Source organism: Vulpes lagopus, chromosome 2 (assembly GCF_018345385.1).
Source record: "Vulpes lagopus strain Blue_001 chromosome 2, ASM1834538v1, whole genome shotgun sequence".
In the NCBI taxonomy this organism is placed as follows: Eukaryota; Metazoa; Chordata; class Mammalia; order Carnivora; family Canidae; genus Vulpes; species Vulpes lagopus.
Genome location: NC_054825.1, coordinates 117,535,130 through 117,553,073, shown reverse-complemented (window position 1 = coordinate 117,553,073; position 17,944 = coordinate 117,535,130). Strand labels below are relative to the sequence as shown.

At 35.5% G+C, this 17,944-nt stretch overlaps 1 pseudogene; it reads left to right on the top strand.

Moving 5' to 3' along the window:
* The first annotated feature begins 629 nt into the window (after positions 1-629).
* On the top strand, positions 630-5,550 carry LOC121478047 (annotated as a pseudogene).
* The last annotated feature ends 12,394 nt before the right edge of the window (positions 5,551-17,944 follow it).

Genomic DNA, 17,944 nt, shown 5'->3' with positions numbered 1-17,944 from the left:
GCATTGCAATTATGTTCTTATTTGTCTCTCTTTCAGTACTGTGAACTCCAGGAAGGCAGAGGGATATACTCATTTATCTGCCAGTGTGGAGTAGATATGTAGCAAATTATTTCAACAGAACCTGAGCCAAGAAAATTGTTCTAAAATGTACATGATATGCCTTTGGCCACTACATTGTGTCTTTCTGATCTCATTTCTTACCTCTCTTTCCTCAGCTCACTCAACCCAGCTACCTTGGTCTTCTTGCTCTTCTTCAAATGAATTCACTCCATTTATGGTCATCATACTGTCTTTTTTCACTGCCTCGAGTGCCTTTTCCCATTTGTTTGCATTTTTTCTTTTTATCACTCATTCAGATATGTTCACATGTCACTTTGTCAGAAAAACTTCTCTGAAGACCTTATATACTAGATCACACTCATGCTTAGATCACACTCCTTTTCCTGGAACTTATTATCATCTGGTATGGAGCATATTTTTTTAATTTATTTTTTAAATTATTAATTGCCTTTACAAATAGAATATAAGCTCCATGAGGCAGGGACTTGGCTTTTTGGTGCACTGCTTATCTCCAAAGTCTAGAATAGAGTCTGGCACAAAGTAGACCCTCAATAATATTTGTTCAGGGAATGTTGAATAAACGTGTGATAGACAGTGAACAGACATCATACCATACACAATTTATATGGAGGGCTCCACTGCCTTCATCTGCTGGCATTATAGTGCTCCTTCATGTTTATCCAGCTTTTGCAGATATTCCAGTATTTGCTCTCCCGTATTTTTCCACCCATATGTGGCGATTCTCCTCGGAGAGGTAAGTACTCAGCTGTGACGTCCAGGAATTCTTTCCTACAAGACCAGATGTGTTCATTTTATCATGAGCTATGAGAACCCAGTTTTACTCAAGACTGTCTCAGTGGAAATTTCAGAGGAAGTGAAATATTAATAAAGATCACTGGAAGAGCTGAAAGAGGGTAAGTTGTACTTTTCCCTCATATTAACCGGATATCACACCAGAAGTAGTGATAAACACTAATTCAGAGAAAGGAGACAAGGGGGAAGATTGTTAGGCCATATGCTACCCTGTGGTTCTTGTTGATCTTCCTTAGAATATTCCTTCCTCAAAAATATTTATGATTCCAAAGCCCTTTAAGTACAAACATTCAGGGACCCAAAGCAGTGCTTTTCAAATCTGTATGTATGACTGGAGCTTTGTTTGTTTTTAATTAAAAACAAAACAAAATAAAAACCTTTACAGCTATAAATGCTATGGAATTTATAATTTGCAGTTCAAGACTGATACAGTCATATACAATCATTGTGGTTGGGTTTTTGTTGTTGTTGTTGTTACATTTGATTTGTTACATTTGTCTTATTTACTTCACTAGATTATAAATTCCAGAAGGGAAAAATTTGCAGCTCAACCTCCTTTGCCAGGTGCCTCATAGTTCAACAAATACAGTGACATTATACCTTGTGCATCTCCAGGAACTGCCAGGTGGTTCCTAATTCTACTTCTGGCATAAAAGAGTTGTCAGAAGAGTTTATAAATACAGCCTTGGGTTTACAATATTTTTTTAGCTCATGAAAAGGCCACACATTACTGTTTTTAAAGTAAATATTTATAGCAACACATTTGTTAGTTAATCCAGTTGCCATTCTCAGCAATTATATATAATTACCATTTAGTCCTATATCCTTTTCTCAGTTGGTTGTAACCAGATTCTGATGATCCGTCATTTGTTTAAAATTATTTTTTGAGTTATATAATTATTCAGAGTGGACATAACTGCAAGTCACTTGGTCAGTTTCAAAGAATAGTTAGCCTTTCAGTGATCTTTCCAGGAAAACAAACCCTATTAGCCCTCAACAAATATTCTATGACACAAAGTTACCTTCCTTTTGAAGTGTCCCCTGTTGGATGCTTCTTCAGGTGCAGACCTGTAATAATTATAAGGAATGATCATTAACATATTTCTTCACATCTTAGACAATATTCTCAATTGATTCCTACAACAAAAATTGGTCATTAATAATAGATTGTTTTAGTGCTTTTTTAATTGGCTTTGTTGGAACAACTAAAGAGATAGGTTACTATTTGGCAATGCCATTTTATTCACACTCCTATTGTTAGCACTGTGTAGTTGAGATTTTTATTTGTTTGTTTTAAAATGCTGGTTGAGATAAAGGGAGGCTGACAGAGCTTCCTTGTGATAAAACAAATGAAACACATACATCCTCTAAAATGGATACAGTGCTGAAAGCAAAGATGAATAGCCCACATATATATCTCTATCTTAAATGTATATCATGGCACAATGCAGCACCATGATTGAGAGACTTCACTCAGGAGAGAGAAATGGCAGAGGCTGCAGTGAAAGTACTGGTCTATTGTTGGTGATAACTTCCCCTGGGAGTCAAGTAGAACTCACATGAGGGGGCTTTTCTCTAAAACATAGCACCTTCTCCTTGCAGCTAGAGCTGGAGAACATTGATCATGCTGAGTTGAAAAGCATTCACACTGGCTGCTTCCTTCTTGTTCTTGAAAGTGCTATTTGTTTTACTCCACAAGCAATGAATTACCTTGACTTGATTTACAAGGAAAATGTGAGTGTCTAAAATTGTATGAGTACTAAAAAATAAAAGTAAAAAAATGAGTAAAACTAATGTCTTTTCCAATTTCAAAAGATCTTTTTACTTGGCATAAAAAAAGATGTCTCAGAACTCTATTTTGTTTGTCAAGAGTGGATGTGGTTTAAATGTTTCAAAACAGGTGTTTCCATCTTTAAAAAAAAAAAAAAGAGAGAGAGAGAAGCTTAATCATGGAGGCTTGATGCAACAGAATCACTCCTTGCCTCTTCCATGTTCACATGGACACCTGGGTACATTGGGATTAATGTTAGGACTAGGTTAAAAGTAACATATGTACAGGGACCGCTCTAACTTCCTGTTCACCACTACTAGGTTCCCTATGATGGATCTAGAAATTGACATTTTATGGAACCAGATTTATGGACACTTAGATAAGTCAGAAGATCTAGAAATATGCCTTGAATTTTCCAGAATTGCTGACCATTCTCTGTATGATATTGGATCATTCTTTGAACATCTTCTGTACCAAAATGACCATTTCTATCCAACTGAAATGAATATCATATTTTAAATATAGTGAAAATAGTATCACAAAAGATATCTCATTTGCAAATATCTTCTATTCTGTAGTTTGCCTTTTAGTTTTTATTGATTGTTTCCTTCACTGTGCAGAAGCTTTTTATCTTGATGAGGTCCCAATAATTTATTTTTGCTTTTGCTTCCCTTGCCTCAAGAGAAATATGTAGTAAGACGTTGCTACAGCTAATGTCAAAGAGGTCACACTGCCTGTTTTTTTTTTCTTCAGGATTCTGATGACTTCCTGTCTCTCATTTAGATATTTCATCCATTTTGAATTTGTTTTTTGTGTATGATTTAAGAAAGTGATCCAGTTTCATTCTTTTACATGTTGCTGTCCAGTTTTCCCAACATTAGTTGTTGAAGAGACTTTTTTCCATTGGATATCCTTTCCTAGTTTATTAAAGATCAATAGACCATATAGTTGTAGGTCCATTTCTGGGTTATCTAATCTGTTCCATTGATCTATGTGTCTGTTTTTGTGCCAGTACCACACTATCTTGATTATCACAGCTTTGTAATATAATTTGAAGTCTAGAATTGTAATGACCCTACCTTTGCTTCTCTTTTTCAAGATTGCTTTACCAATTTGAGGTCTTTTGTATTATCCAAAACATATCAAAAACTCATAAAACTCAACACCCAAAAACCAAATAACCCAGTTAAAAAATGGGCAGAAGATATGAATAGACATGTTTCCAAAGAAAACATACAGATGTCTAAAAGAAACTGACACATGAAAAGATTTCTCAGTATCACTCATCATCAGGGAAATACACATCAAAACTACAATGAAATATCACCTCACACCAATCTAAATGGCTAAAATTAACAACACAGGAAACAACAGGTGTTGGCAAGGATGTGGATAAAGGGGAACCCTCTTACACTGTTGGTGAGAATGCAAACCAGTGCAGCCACTCTGGAAAAAACATATGGTGATTCTTTGAAAAGTTAAAAATAGAACTACTCTATACTATAATCCAGCAATTGCACTACAAGGTATTTACCCAAAGGGTACCAACTTGAAAGGATGCATGCACTTTGATGCTGATAGCATTATCAACAATAGCCAAATATGAAAAGAGCCCAAACATTTATCAACTGATGAATGGATTAAAAAAAAAAGGTGGCATGTATATATAATGGAATATTACTTAGCCATAAAAATGAATGAAATCTTGCCATTTGCAATGACATGGAGAGAGCTAGAGAGTATTATGCTAAGCAAAATAAGTGAATTAGAGAAAGACAAATGCCATATGATTTCAGTCATGTGGAATTTATGAAATAAAACAAATGAACAAGGAGATAGGAAGAGAGGTAAAGCAAGAAACACTCAACTATAGGGAATAAACTGACGGTTACTGGAGGGGAGCTGGGCAGGGGGTGGGTTAAATAGAGGAGGGGCCCCGCCCCCTGCGCCGCCCCCTGGGAGCCGAATAACGCCCTTCCAATACCCAGCGCTGACCCCGGAGCAGAAGAGGAGCTTTCTGTCAAGGCTCACCACGTCGTGGCCCCAAGCAGGGGCATCCTGGCTGCAGAGGAGTCCGCCGGGAGCGTCGCCAGGCGGCTGCAGTCCTCGGGCACTGAGGACGCAAGGCGAACCTGCTGACCCCACCGTGTCAACCCCCGCCTCGGGGGTGGCCTCCTCCTCCACGAGACACTGCACCAGGAGACCCACGATGGGCGTCCCTCCCCCCAAGTCATCAAACCCAAGGGTGGTGGTGCAGACATCAAGGTGGACAAGGTGTGGGACCCCTCCTCCCAAGGGCTGGGGTCTGTCTGAGCGCTGTGCCCAGCGCAGGAAGGACGTGGCTGGCTGCCACGTGGCACTGTGTGCTGGAAATTGGGGAACGCACCCCCTCAGCGCTTGCCATCCTGGAAGATGCCAACCTTCTGGCCCGTTAGCCAGCACCTGCCGGCAGAATGGCATCGTGCCCCTTGTGGAGCCTGAGATCCTCCCCGATGGGGACCACGACTTGAGGCACTGTCAGTGCGGAACCGAGGAGGTGCTGGCCGCGTCTACAAGGCCCAGAGTGACCGCCACATCTACCTGGAAGGCACTTTGCTGAAGCCCAACGTGGTAACCCCAGGCCACGCCTGCACCCATAAATATCCTCATGAGATTGCCATGGCAACTGTCACAGCACTGCGTGCACAGTGCCCCCCGCTGAAGCCCTGGGCCCTGACCTTCTCCTACGGCCGAGCCCTACAGGCTTCTGCCCTGAAGGCCCGGGGTGGAAAGGAGGAGAACCTGCAGGCTGCCCAGGAGGGGTAGATCAAGCGAGCCCTGGCCACCAGCCTCGCCTGTCAAGGAGAGTACACCCCAGTGGTCAGGCCGGGGCTGGAGCCAGCGAGTCCCTCTTCATCTCTATCTAACCCTGTCTACCAAGGCTGCCCCCTCAACACTCCAGCCCCCGCCCCCTCCCACACTTATTCTTGAAGAGAGAGCCTCACCTGGGGCTCCAGGCTGTCCTTTCCCATCACTTTGGCCTCCCACGTGACATTGGTATGTGGTGGTGTCTGTATATGCTAACTCCGTTGCTCTTTCCAGCCCACTGCCAATAAACAACTATTTAAGGGGGAAAAAAATAATAAATAAATAAATAAATAAATAAATAAATAAATAAATAATGAAGGGTATTAAGATTGGTACTAGTTGTGAATAGTATATAAGTGATTAATCACTAAATTCTACATCTGAAGTTTTATTGTTGTTGCTGTTGGTCTAAGGTCTAAAAAATTGCCGACACCCAGAGTGAACTGTTGCCACTGGCCCACTACCCGAGTCCAGAGAGAACCCTAATAAACCACTAAATAAAGGATTGAGTTACCAAGCTTACTCTCGCTTTTTAAGTCTCAAACTTCCAGTTATCAAGGTCATTGCTTTTCACACTTTAATGTACATATAGATCATCTGTTATTAATATATAATTTCCAGTTTAGTTGACTGAGGTGGGAATAGTTCTGCATTTCTAACAAGCTTCCAGATGATGTTCCTGCTGTTAGTTGATGTACCACAGTTCTAGTAGCCAGTGTCTAGAAAACATTTAGTAGGACCATTAGTGAAAGAACCATTTAAATCTTTCAAAAAACAACGAAGGAAAACCTAGGTACTAATATCCTCACAGTTTCTTAACTTTTTAAGTGAAAATGTATACCATTACTAGTTTCTACAGACCAACATGTTAATCTAATATTTTGCATTAGATTGTACATTTTTTTCCAGCTTTATTGCGATATACTTGACAAATAACATTTTGTAAATTTAATGTATAAAATGTGATTTGATGTACATTTATATTGTCAAATGATCACCATGGTAAGACTAGTTAATATATTGCTAACATAGTTATGCTTTTTTTTTTTTTTTTGGTAAAAACATTTAAGGTGTCTTAGCAAATTCCAAATATACAGTAGAGTATTGATAACCATAGTTGACTAGAGTTACCATGCTGTACTTAGGATACCCAGAACTTACTCATTTTATTACTAAAAGTATGTACCCTTTGACCAATATCTTTTCATTTTCCCCAACCCCAAACCTCCATTAACCACCAATATACTCAGTTTCTATGAGTTCAACTTCTTTAGATTCCATACTGACATTTTTAGGTTGTTCCCATGTCTTGGCTATTGTGAATAATCCTGCCGGTAATCATGGGAGTGAAGATATCTTCAAGATCCTGTTTCATTTCCTTCAGAGATATGACCAGAAGTGGGATTGCTGGGTTACATGGTAGTTATACTTACAGTTTTTTAAAGGGACTTCCACACTATTTTCTTTAGTGGCTAAATACAATTTACTTTTCTACTGCGGTGCACAAAAGTTTCCTTTTCTCCACATGTTCTCTCTTATCTTTTTGGTAATAGCCATTCTAAGAGGTATGAGGTGCCCAGACCAATGCCAAAGAGCTTTCCACCATGTTTTCTTCTAGGATTTCAAGTTTTACATTTAAGCCTTTAATCCATTTTAAGCTATTTTATTAGTGGTGCAAGATAGGGGTCCATTTTTTTTTAATGTAAACATGCAGTTCTAGCAGAATTTATTAAAGAGACTATCCTTTTCCCATTGAGTATTCTTAGGTACCTTGTCAAATATTAGTTTACTAGATATGTGTGGGTTTTTTTCTGCATTCTTAATTTGGTTTCATTGGAGTTTTTATAGGGATTGGATTAAATCTGTAGGTTGCTTTGGATAAAATGAATTTTAACAATATTAAGTCTGCTGCTCCATGAGCAGACCTGAAGGTTATCTTTCTACTTATTTGTGTCTTCTTGAATTTCCTTTATAAATGTCTTAGAATTTTCAGTGTACAGGTCTTTTACTTCTTTAGGTAAATTTATTCCTAAATATTTTATGGTTTTTGATTCTATTGTAAATGGTATGCTTATTTTATTTTCAGATAGTTCACTATAAGTGTATAGAAACACAATTGACTTTTGTATGTTGATTCTGTATCCTGCCATTCACTGAATTTATTGATTAGTTTTCAAAATTTTTTCTGCAGAGTCTTTAGGGTTGTATATGAGATGATGTCATCTCTAACAGAGGTAATTTTACTTCTTCCTTTCTAATTTGTAAGACATTTATGTCTTTTTCTTCCCTTGTGCTTCCAGGTGGAACCACCCTTGTGGTTCTAGGACTTCCAGTGAATAGCAGTGGTGAGAGTGAGCATGCTTCTCTTGTTTTTAGTCTTTGAGGAAAAGCTTTCAGTTTTTCATCATTAAGTATGATAGCTGTGGGTTTGTCACATAGGCATTTATTATGTGGAGGTGTATTCCTGCTATACCCAATTTATGGTGAGGTTTTATCATGAAAGGATGTTGAATTTTGTTAAATGCTTTTTCTACACCTATTAAGATTTTTCTTTCATTCATTTAATATATATATATATATATTCACACTGACTTATATGTTTATACACATATAAACATACACATCCATTTATATGTATATACACATTGATTTGTGTGTATTGAATCCCTCTTTAGTTCCAGGGACAAATCACACTTTTCTTTTTTTAAAGATTTATTTATTTATTCATGAGAGACACAGAGAAAGAGAGGCAGAGACACAGGCAGAGGGGGAAGCAGGCTCCTCGCAGGGAGCCTGATGTGGGACTCGATCCCAGGACCCCAGGATCACGCCCTGAGCCCAAGGCAGATGTTCAACCGCTGAGCCACCCAGGTGTCCAAGTGACACTTTTTCATGGCTTAAGATCATTTTAATTGAATGCAGGTGAATTTAATTGAATTCAGTTTGCTAGTATTTTGTTGAGAACTTTTACATCTATATTGTATTCATCAGAGATACTGGTCTATAATTTTATTTTTGTATAGTGTCCTAATTTGGTCTTGGTCTCAAATGAGATTTGAGTCTTCCCTGTTCTTTAGTATTTTGGAAAAGGTTGAAAAAGATTGGCATTTAGTCTTTAAAATGTTTGGTGGAATTCACCAGTGAAGCTGTCTGGTTCTGACCTTTTATTTGTTGGTAGGTATTTGATATTTGATTACTGATTCCATTTCCTTACAAGTATTAGTCTATTCAGATTTTCTATTTCTTCATGGTTCAGTCTTGGTATCTCATAGAAGATCATGGTAGAAGCATCATCATGCTTCCAGGAATTTAGCCATTTCTTCTAGGCTATCTAATTTGTTGGTGCATATTTTTCATGGTAATTTCTTATGACCCTTTGTATTTCTGTGGTATCATTTATAATGTCTCCTCTTTCACTTCTAATTTTATTTTAATCTTTTTTATGTCTTAGTAAGTCTAGCTAAAAATTTGTCAATGAAAAGAAAATCAAACTTAAGAACATTGCCAAAATAAAAGAAACTATATTAGTGCTATTAAAAGAATAACACTGTATTAAAAATGCAACTCTCAACAAGTAACATTTGCAACAAGCAATAAATGTTTCTATAACACATTAAGAAAGCATTTTAAGTATTCTTTAGGATTTAAAAAGTTATTTATATAGCAGAAAATATGCAAAAGTAAAATTTGAAGTCGTTTATAATCTTTTAATCTGTCAGAATATGTAAGCCATGCTTGCTTCTTTTTTGCACCTTAGTTCTTTGTGTGACACACAGAAAAAAAGTGACACTTGGGCTCCACATTTTACATAAGGATGTATTACTTACAAAATAGAAGATGCTAATTGCTTCAGGATGTTAATAAGAAGAATGTAAATGTAGATTATTGATATAATTAATTGATGATATATCTATTTACAATCAATTTAGGTTAGGTTCATTTACTCTTCTAGTCAATCAATTTTTTCACAGTGATGAAGGATATGCTTTATGCTAGCCATTGCATTATATGTATGGGGATAAATATAAATTAATGATTATTTATCCAAAGAACTAGATGATAAAATATAGACAGGAAACATATAATACAGTAATAATGGTAGTAGTAACTAACATTAAACCTGGGCTGCCGGTAGAACATGTAGTAATGGTACCTATCAAAGTGCAGCATCAAGGAAGACTTCTCTGACTTGAAAATTATAGGATTTAATTCAAACAGTAAATAAAGATGAGGTACAGGAGAATGATGACTAGAGTATTTCAGGCTGAGCAAGTAACATGTATAAAAGCAGTAAAGTATGTGAGGATAGGATAGTGCATTAAAGTGTAGGGTAGAGGAGCACTTTGATGAGTATGAAGCTGGAGACAGGCAGGGGCAATTTTAATGGTCTAAATGTCATCTTAAGAGTCTTAAGCTTTCTACTGAAAATAATAGAGAATGTCGGTGACGTTAGTGTGGATTGAGGGGTGTATGAGATTACCTATGGGGACATCAGGAAGCTCTGTAAGAAATTAAACAAATGATGGTTATAGACTGAACTAAAGCCATGCAGATCACCATGCAGATTAAGAGCAATACTGACTTTGAAAGTCAGTGAAATGACAGATTTTGAGGATTGAATGTGGAAAGGAAGGGAGAGGAAGTGTAGAGGATTATTTTTGCCTGCAAATAGCAAAGAGATACAATTAACAGTTTCTAAAGGAAATAAAAATTTCTTTTCCTCATACAAGGTACCCTGGAATAAAGATCGGAGAACTCAACCATGTTGTTACAGTTCCATTTTTCTCTGCCTTTCTGCTTCACAATCCTTGATGTGTTTCCTTTTTGCACTTACATGTGGCCTCGTAGTCATGATGTACTACTATAGTCTAGGCTACATATCACCTTTCAGGCAAGAGAAAGGGAGAAAGGCAAATTCTTGTATATCTTATTGGTTAGAACTATGTCACAAATAAACAAATATTAAAAGGAGGGCTGGGAAATCAAGCATTTTTAAAGCTGATGTAGCCTTTAGAGTAGAGACAGGTAAGAGAGAAGAGAATTGGGTAAGTGAGGGGATTCACCAACCTACAGTATCTCTCCCAGAGACGTACAAGAAAGTGGATAATCATTGATTGGAATCCTTGAATAGGTGAGAAGGGACATGTGAAAGACAGGCAGAATAATTAGTTTTAATGTAGAATATGTCCTCCACTGACATAGATGATAGATATGTGTGTAGAAGATGGTAGATACGTGTGCAGACACAGTCTAAACAATTAAGGAAACCTAACAATACACTAGAATATTTAACTACATTGATTATCTACAGTATTTTATTAACTATTAGTAGCATCAATGACTTTAAAAAAATTAACTGCAGTGATTATCCCTAGTTCCATTTTTGTCTTTATCTCTTTCCCTATATATATATATATATATATATATATATATATATATATATATTAAAGGTGCTGCTCTTAGCATAGTACGCTAATGTAATACAGTTTTTCTTCACTTCATTACACATGTATAGATAATCCCTTCTAATATATAGCATTCAATTTACATAAAATCACCTGCATGCAAATTGTTGCATAAAGCATATAAAATGAATTGAGAGATCTGGGAAATTTTTGCATTATGTAAAGAAAACAAAGTAACAAAAGAGTATACAAGCTGAAAAGAATGTGAACTACGTCCCCTGGTGATGTGTACCATGGTGGCTCTGAGCACAATACACACAGTGGCTCTTCACGGGAATAAGGTCCTTACTTTTAATTTGAAGAATTTCTGTTTTCTTGATTCAGCTCAAGCCATTTGTAATATTTTTGTTATTCTCTTTATTATTACATGATATTTAGAACTGGAAAGGAAAGCCTAGTAATCTGTTTAAACACATAAGAGAAACCATAGTAATGCTAAAAAGATGTTTGTGGTTAGCCATGAGTTATTCTAAAGATTTAGAACTCATGACAGTTTTTGTAATATAAAAGTGTGTAGTGATATTGCTAATGCAAATAGATTTAGGGAAGGCATATTTCCGAAGTGTGCAACTTTGGAAATTAGGAGATTCTATTTGGGAGCACAAAGGAACTTTGAAAATTTCAAAAACCTGAAAATGAACTTGACATAATCTCTGCATAATGGATTTACCTAAGGTCAATAAAATTGAGGTCATTTTTATTGACCTTACATAAACAGATATCTTCAAAGAAGAAATAAAAAATACACAATTAGGGGTTGAGAGCATAATAAGGGGCAATAAATTGAAAACAGTATAAAGAAATTAAAGTTAATAAAATAATTATTATCCCATTTTTATATTATTGTTTTTAATATTCCTAGTCTGCCACATACTATGAGGAGTAAGTGGATATCATTCAATCTCCTTATAAATATTACATTTATCTTCATAAATCATAAGTTTTATTTGGTTATAGTTTTGAAGCTGTTACAAAGTTCATGAGCAATTCCCATTTTACATCATTTATTCGTTTAACAGAAGTTTTTTAGGTCTGTTTTGGATTAAGATTCTTGGAAAACAGACTCTGATATGGAACTTTTTGTGCAGAACGTTTTTGAAGAGTTATCTCAGGTTCAGTATTTGTTGAGGAATGAAAGAAGTGAGATTGGCAGATGAAGTTTGGCGGGGGTGTAGTTAAGATAGGGTTGGCTGATCCCAGAGTTATGGACTGTGATAGCCTTGTAGTGTTGATCTGAATTGAGGTGAAAGAGTAGGATCTTTACATCCTCACCTTGACTAGTCACTGGTCTGGATGCACCAGGGAAGAAGCGTGACCTTCGTAGACTAAGTGGCTCTTCAGCTGAGAGCTGGTTATGTTGAGGAAATCAGCTATGCTGCTAACACTTCTAGCATCTGGGGGATGAGGACCTCGTCTGGGATTCAGTTCTGGAATCTGGGGGCTACACCACAGTGTTTATTACAAGAACCATGTTTGTGACAGAAACACTTTTAGGTACTTGGGATAGTCCGTGTAAGCATAATAAGGGGCAATAAAAAAAAGTATAAGAAAAGGGACATAGATTCTTGCCTTTAGATTGCATTTTTATACGCTTTTCAATTTCTTTAATATAGATTGCCCTAATTTGGTGCAATCTATCTTGAATATTGTTTTGTGTATTAACATCACAGCTTGCTTCCTCAGTTAATTTATTATATTTGTAGAATATACTTCTTCTGTTCTTCTATTTTTATGTTCTGGGTTATTTTATTTGAGGCCAGCTTTTAGAAAAACAACATGATAAGATTTATTTCAAGTGAGAATATTCTGTACAGGGTTACCTCATATTTTAATTTATATTTTTTGTTACGTGGGATCTTATTAAGCTTTATTTTCTGCTTTTTTTCTTTTATTTCTTCCTGTTTTATATATTTACTTGTGTTTATTATCTGTAGGAGACAGAATTTCTGTAGTCCTAATAGAATAGTCCTAATTTTATTTGTGACTGTCATTGAGTTTATAAAATCCTTTTTAAATTTACATTTTTTAAAAGACAGATAAAATCTAATAAGTGATTGATGATAATCTCATGCCTTTATCTTTTCCCTCTCTCTTCTAGTCTTTGATAAATCAGTATCTCTTGATAAAGTTAGATTACTTTTGTACATTATTAAGAACAGATATATGATTTTAAATATTTTGCTTAAGTTCCATTTTATAGTCATATTTATAATTATTTAAATAGTTTTATATATTTCCTACTTTTATGAGTACCCCCTATGTGCCAGGCATATGTCCATACTGAGGAAAAATAACTCCGCAAAAAGGACGCAGTGCTTACTATCATGGAATTTATAATACAACTGATTTTATTACTTACTTATGTTCTTGTTATATATTTAGTTTTGGCTTTCTTAATTTATAATTTTGACTTACTCTTGGAACAGATGAATATTGCTCTGAGTAGCTTTCTTAAGAATTTGAATTTTAGAAATTTTTATACTTCTGGGAATCTTTTCTTGCTTTATATGTCAGTGACAAACCAATATATCATAAAAATCTTGATTACCATGTTTTTGTCATAGTACTCTGCAGACTTTCTTTTAATGTTTACAGTTGCAGGGTAAGTGTCTCAGAATTGCTTGAATTTTGCTTCGTGGTTGGTGAACTAAATTTATTCCTGCTGGGACACTTGCAGGAAGTTATTTTATATTTGAAATGAGCCTTAAACATATTATAGCAAAATCTTTGATCTTGAAGAATAAAGGAATATTTGTAGACCAAGCTTATCCTTCAGTTTGAGACAGTTTCTTTAAACACGTTTGATTTTTATTTTGTTCCTATCACCCTATAATTTCTTTCCTCCACTTTTCGTGATGGCCATCTCTACTTACCATTTTCATTTTGGGGGCATTTTTTTGGCATTTGGAAAATTTTCCCCAACATCTTATATTTAATTGTATATAAAGTTAGGCCAGACCCCTTGCTATTTGAATTATAGATTTTTATTTTTCTTTTCCATTTTTTTTCTTTATATTTTTGCATTTCAGCCTGTTTACCCTCTGGTCCTGTTTTAGATAATTTTATCTAAGCTTTTGGTGGACTCAAGTAAGTGTTCACTAAAATTTTCGTATGTTTCTTACAGAAAAGTAAGTTATATAATTATGCTTTTTTTTGTATCAGTATGTGGTTTTATTTTCTTCATGTTTCACACGTTTTTTTGCGAGGCTTATGATTTTTTGTTTGTTTGTTCAGCAGAGAGATTTAATTAAAATTTGATAGTTTTCAATTTCCAGTGCCCAACAGCCATTCATCTGTTGTGGCCAATTATTTTCTGGCAAACCTATAGAGTTGCTAGAGATATAGTTTATAGTTCTCTATGAAGACAATTGAATGCTTTTTCTGTACCTTTTCAAGTTTCAATACATTTCCTTAAGCAAGTTGGCATCCCAAGGGGTAATGTTTGGAATTGTCATGAATTGAATGGATGGATGTTTAGAGAGTGGAATGACTGAACAGAGCTCTCATCCTTGCTTATTGAAATAGAAAGAAGAAAATATACCTGTATCCTCAATTTGGATCAAGACACTGAGTGAGTTAAAGTCATTCCTTTCCTTTCTAGTATTATTTATCTGGTGAAAGTCTGTGAAATTCTACACAGACTTTGGCATAGGGACTTTACTCTTATATGTAAGAGGTTTTATTTCTTAGATTTGAGGGAGAAAAACACGTGGTTGGCTAAAAAAGTTATGCAAATGAAGGAACATTTCTTATGGCCCTCTTAGTGTTAACCATAGATATACTTTCTAGGCTTCCCTTAATTTAATTTTTTAAAAGATTTATTTATTTATTTTTCAGAGAGCAGGAGAGAAAGACCATAGGGGGAGGGAGAAAGGAACCCAAATAGTCTCCCCCTGAGTGTGGATCCACACCTGCAGGCTACATCTCACCACTCTGAGATCCTCAACAGAACTGAAACCAAGAGTTGGATTCTTAACCAACTGTGCCACCCAGGCACCCATAGCCTTGTTCCTTAATTTTAATGATACATAACATTCATAGTTTTTTTCCCTTCTAAAATATTAAGGGAGGAGATTGGAATGTATATCTATGGTTAGCACTGAGGGGACAAACCATGAGAAATGTTTTTCCTTTGTGTAACTTGCTTAGCCAACAATGTATTTCTCTCATTTGACATTTGTATCAAGATTAGAACATCTGTCCACACAGAGTTTAAACCAGGCATTGAATGCTTTATTGACCATAGACACAGTTTAGTTTCACTTATCATATACTGTATTAAATTATAATTAATTTATAGCTTTATTTTATCTTCAAGCAGAATAAGTTCCTAACAGACAAGGACTATAGGTAATATTATTTATGTTCTTCAGTGTTGACTATTGAGCTTTATATATATACAGTAGTTTTCTTAATAAATATATACTACATGAAATCATACATTATTGTGCTTCTCAGTTTTATTTTATTTTATTTTTTTACATTTTTTAAAATTTAAATTCAGTTTGCCAACATATAGTATAACACCCAGTGCTCATCCCATCAAGTGCCCTCCTCAGTGCCCAACACCCAGTAACCCCATTCCCCCATCTACCTCCCCTTCTGCAACCCTTTGTTTCCCAGAGTTAGGAGTTTCTCATGGTTTGTCTCCCTCTCTAATTTTTCAGTTATATTTTATAAATAATTATTAGAAAAATTAGTAGTTAAATATTTGAAGAAAAAAGAGCTTTAATAAATTGCACATTGAAGAATAATATATTTTTGAAAAATTTTCCAATTACTGCTTCTGGATTTGTTAATGTAATCTTAGCTACTAAAACAGACTCTCAATACAATTCTGTTTCTGGGTCATATTATGTTGTGTAGTATTGGGGGTAGAGGTGGAATGAGGAAGGACTTTGCTCCGTGCAGTTTTTCAGTAACCCAGAGTAATGGATATTGCCATTTTTTATACAGTGTTTCTAAATTTACTTGGGAATTGACCTGTAGCTAGTGGAAAAGGCAAGAGAATGGAAGAACATAAGTTGGAGGAGATTTTTATGGGTCAAGTCTAGAAGTGATATGCACAAATGCTACTCACATTCCATTGCCCCAGGCTCAATCACGGGCTACACCTAACTGCAATTGGGTGTGGTAGATGTAGTCTCTTTCTGGGAATTCACCTACAGATAAAGGTCCATACTTAAATAATAGGGAACATGGATTTTTTTTCTAAGATTTTATTTATTTATTAATGAGAGACAGACAGAGAGAGGCAGAGACATAGGCAGAGGGAGAAGCAGGCTCCCTGTCGGGAGGGAGCTCCCTCTGAGCAGGGAGCCTGATACTGAACACTATCCCAGGACCCTGAGATCACGACCTGAGCCAAAGGCAGATAGATGCTCAACCACTGAGGCACCCAGGTGGCCAGGAACCTGGATTTTTGACAGATGACTCTTTGCTACAGTATTTATCCAAAATTTATATTCAAATAATATATACTTAATTAAATGGGAACAATTATTCTAAGATTAGGATTTTTTTTAATAATGCAAGAGATACAAATATAATAACTTTGTATTAAAACACAGCATTCTTCTGTTCTTGTTGGTGCAAAAAACAAAAACAAACAAATGAAAAACCCTGAGAGCCATATTTTTTCCATCAGTTTCTCAAGTTACTATTTTATAATAGGTTTTTAAATTACAAGAAATATTTTAAATATTAAATATACAAAATATGCAATTAAGAGTATTTTTAACCTGTTCCAGAAATTTAAAATGTGATGGGACTGTTCTGTGGACTTTGCTAAAATAGATTTATTTTCAAGTATATTTGGTCATTAAAGGATATAAAATGCATAAATTTCCATCTGGGATTAGCCCAGCTCCCTAGAAATCAGACAAAATGCTCTGCAAACAGCCAACTCTTCTATACTCAGTGCAGTCTCATTTTTTAGCTTCTCAGGAAATTACTTTTTTGTTTCACCCTGGCTTCTTAATCTCTGCTAAAATATGGGGTTTCCTTAGAAAAGGAAGGTGAAAGTACAAATGGAACTAACACCTAAGACATACTTAATTAGCTTTTATAAAGATGATACGATGTGCTTGGCAGATAAAGTAAGATAAATCGTTTAGGCTTGTGATTCATCAAAGCTCGCCAAAAGCAAAGCCTCATTCAACAATAAAGGAAGCTTGTTGTTTAATATGTAACACTGTCCTCAGCACACAATTAAAGATAACTGGTGAACTATAAATTTAGTGTTATTCATACATGGCATTAAACATTAAGTATATTTTTTTTAATATTCTAAATAACTGAGATACTCAAATCTTAGTTTGAAACTTTTTGTGAAGAAGCTAAATTAAACTGAAGAGGATCAAGTGAGAAAGATTTAACTGGAAGCTGTCTATAGTCAGAAAAAGAAAAACAATACTTAGGGATGCCTGGGTGGCTCAGTGGTTGAGTGTCTGCCTTCAGCTCAGGGGATGAGGTCCCAGGTCCAGGAGTTGGGTCACACATCAGGCTCCCCGCAGGGAGCCTGCTTCTTCCTCTGCCTATGTCTCTGCCTCTCTCTGTGTGTTTCTCATGAATAAATAAAATCTTCAAAAAAAAGAAAAAAGAAAAACAATGCTTATTGTTTGAGATATTCTTATATATGAATTCTTTATATAAAAATAAATTCTGACCATAACATGATAAAAATTCTAATACTTAGATTTATTATTAAGGCTGAATAACACAATTCTCCTTTTTCACCTCCCACCTTTACATATAAAAACAAAAATTTGTTTATATTTATAATGCCATATTGTCAGGTATGTTAGTCAATAACAGGTTGTGTATATTTAGCCAGTTTACCTATACTTCCTGTGCCTCAGTTTCCTAATCTGGAAAATAGTATTAACATTTATGTTATATTGTAAGTTTACTAGGTGAATGAAATGAATTCAAATACACAGAGTATTTAGACCTATTTCATATTCTCTATTAATGTTAAATGACACTG